The sequence below is a fragment of the Engraulis encrasicolus genome, chromosome 11, assembly GCF_034702125.1.
Source record: "Engraulis encrasicolus isolate BLACKSEA-1 chromosome 11, IST_EnEncr_1.0, whole genome shotgun sequence".
NCBI lineage: Eukaryota > Metazoa > Chordata > Actinopteri > Clupeiformes > Engraulidae > Engraulis > Engraulis encrasicolus.
In genome coordinates, this window is record NC_085867.1 from 43852153 (window position 1) to 43855630 (window position 3478).

A 3478-nucleotide genomic window follows, 5' to 3' on the forward strand; every position below is an offset into this window, starting at 1 on the left:
CTGAATTTATTCTTCTCAAAATACGTAAATATAAAGACTATGTATGGTTATTCCTTTTCCCGTTGCATATATGCATATTTGGTGATTCAAATCACATCTTAAGGAGATTTATTATGTGCATAAAACCAAACTCGACTAGGAAGAATGGCAATCCTTACAGAGAGGCCCAATACAAATATGCCAAATTTAATGTAATATTAACCTTTATCCTTGAAGATCCTTACAGCTTAAAACTTGACTTCATAGATAGATGACTTATCATTAACCTGGCACAAATTCAACCAAGATTCTTTCTTTTGCAAAATCCCTTCTCAAAACACCAAAAATGTGGTGGAAAAATACACAAAACAGAACACCCTTTTTATCTAGCTGCTCTAAAGGTTAACCTTCTGCTCCCCAAACACATTGTAACATCCGTCCAAAAATCCCACTGTTTAAGCTAATCAGTTAAGGGCACATGTTTGCTCCGAGACATCCTTTCGAAAGGCAGAAATCTGTATTGGTGCCCGGATTGTTCAAAGAGCTTGGCTTTACGGAGGCCCATGGCAGCAGCTGGGGCTTCAGACCTCCTATTCACACACTTCAAAGTCAAGCGCTTTCAGATAGAACGAGAGGAGACAGTTGCCTTTGGCATGATGTAGCCAGTATATTTGTTTGTGTGTGATTTTGAAACCAGATGTACCACATGGTGATGCGCAACAGGAGAAAAGGAGAGAGAGAGAGAGAGAGAGACAGACAGACAGACAGACAGAGACAGAGACAGAGAGAATCTACATAAGTGAGACAATATATTTATTTCTATGCAAAGGGTGTCACCTTGAATGGCACTTGTGGACGTGGCAGCTGTGTGTTTCTAAGATGAATATTGGTACTTCCTGAATTTTGTTTCTTGTTGAGAAACAAACAGTGTTGTTGAGAGAGCATGTCGTAAATATGTAGGAAGAACATGATGTTCCAGAACCTATATTATTATGGTGGAGGAGGTGCCCACTTTGAGAAATCCACATGCACTGTACATACACAGGTATGCAATGATTCAGTCGGGCCTGTAGGCAGAATGCAAATGAAAGCCATCTTCATCTCGACCAAGGTCAGCACGGTATAATCAGCAGAAAAAGCTGCTCACCTCCAGTCCAGGAACACCGTGTTTTACAGCCCCTAGAAGCAGCAGAGCAATATAAGGTTTATACAAAACAAGATAGGAAAGAGCACTCAGACATTTGAGGTTATTCTAAGCCTTCGCGTAATGTAACATAACAAATCTGTTACAAACACATGGGCCTTCGTGTTGTGGCTATATTGTCTTTCATCAGGGTATAGTGTGGTCGTACTAAGCGTTCTCTCTGGAGGTCCAGTTTCTGACCGAAGTTGAAATGATTGGATCTGACATGACATTACTCACTCACTAACATCTGGTGTTGCTTCTCGCAATGTTTGGCTCTCACACTCGCCTGGTATGACTCACATCTGCCATCCTATAAAGATGATCCACTCAAAAACGTTCCTCTCGCAAAAAGTGTTTAAAGGAGACTTCCGGCCAATTTCGTTTCACTTGTCAGGTTCTGAAGACGTGTCTTTTTCCGTCTTTCGCAAGATCCTGTTCAGTTAATTGGTGCATGGGTTTGTTTACACATTGTTTGAAAAGTCATAACACACTCCAAATATCAATCCAAAAGTTATGCAACAGTCATGCAAATTATGCAACACTTATGCAATTTTCATAAGTTGAGGGAACCTCATCACACCATCGGAAAAGACTGAACAAAAAATGATGCATGTCTTCAGGTACTGACAAGTCAAGGGTAGAGTAAGCAGTACAATTGCATGTTGAAATTGGCCATAACTAGGCCCTGCCAAGGCCATCCAGTAGGGCACTCGCCTGCAATGCGCCTGACCCGGGTTCAATTCCAGGCCTGGGTCCTTTGCCGACCCCTCCCCGTCTCTCCTAATCCGCTTCCTGTCCACCTCTCACACTATCCTATCAAACAAAGTCGAATCGAAATTGGCCATAATTCTCTTTAACTTCAGAGGCAGTAGTGGCAGATGAGCTTGCCAATTACAAATGTAGATAGCACCCTAATAGGTTCCCCTTCAGAAGCTGTTAAAATGTATGTGGATGCTTTGGAAAACACATTGGTTTTAGCTTCTTGTTTACACATACGTAAATGCAGTTTTAGAATGCACATTTCAAAACTCAATTTTGTAAAATATCCCACTTAGGGGTCTAATATACACCTGTCACAATGGAGTTTTTATTTTTATCCAAATGTTGTGTTTACACATAAGCCAATAAAAAAAAATCAGCATTTAACAATTAACTCTCGACTCTGAAGAAGACGTGACAACGTTGTACACTCATTGGCCACTATATAAAGTAACTCACCGGCTGGTAAGCCTGTGCGAATTTTAGCCTCAGTTTCCTGTTCATAGCTCCCGACCCCGTTGGTGGGGGGAATAATTAAACAGTGCTCTCCCCCATCCTCCTCCATGACTGAGGTACCCTGTGGGTACTGTCCCATCGCACTGCTACCTTGGGCCGCCATTGTGTGCAGTGTGCAGTGTTCAATTGTGTGCTGTGGAGTGCTGTGTCACCATGACAATGGGAGTTGGAGTTTCCCAAGGGGCTTTCACTCACTTTCACTTTTACTTCCATTCACTTAACTTCCATTCACTTTTACTTCCATTGAGCAGAGGGCGGGGCCAAAACAAGCAGCAGCCCACTCTGCAAATGCCCCGTGGCCAATCCAGCTGTGTGAGTAGAGGTCAGAGGTCACCCCTACTGACATGTTGTTGATGGACACCTGTGATGGAGAAATGTGTGTGCCTGACCAAATAGGTTGAAGCTCAAATCAGGTCAAGGTCTTGTACGTATTTACAGACAACAATTTGATAAGGCACAGCCCCTGTCGTAAGTTTGTTATTACCAAAATGGCATCACATTTATGTATAACTAAAGAAATTGCAGTATAATGGTAGTAAATCTTTTTCAAAAATGGGAGAGTGTTCCACTTGGAGAATAGTTTACATTACAAGGCTACAAGAACAGCATTACATTACTTTACAAATTACAATATGTCTTGACGCTTCTACTCAAAGCGACTTACAGTTATTTACAGGGTATGGATTACAGTCCCTGGAGCAATGTGTGGTTAGGTGCTTTGGATTAGATTTGGTGAAAATCTGTCCACAAGACTACCTACTGAAATCAGGTAGAGAGGTAGGATGAGATGTAATAACATGACCATAAACACTAAACACATAAAAGTCATCAGGAAAATAATGAATTGCACAAAAATTATGTTGATGCAAAATACACTAAAATCATAATAAATAATACATATCCCAGTTTGCATTTATGCATATATGTATGTTGATGTGTAGGTTACACACACACACACACACACACACACACACACACACACACACACACACACACACACACACACACACACACACACACACACACACACACACACAC

General features: G+C 41.4%; 1 long non-coding RNA gene across 1 annotated transcript; it reads right to left on the minus strand.

Annotated features, from left to right (window-relative positions):
* Positions 1–825: 825 nt before the first annotated feature.
* Positions 826–2747, minus strand: LOC134459019 (uncharacterized). Its single transcript, XR_010036738.1, has 3 exons — positions 2636–2747; positions 1403–1597; positions 826–1158 (listed from the first exon to the last, which is right to left on the minus strand). It is a non-coding gene; the product is annotated as an uncharacterized LOC134459019 (long non-coding RNA).
* Positions 2748–3478: the final 731 nt, after the last annotated feature.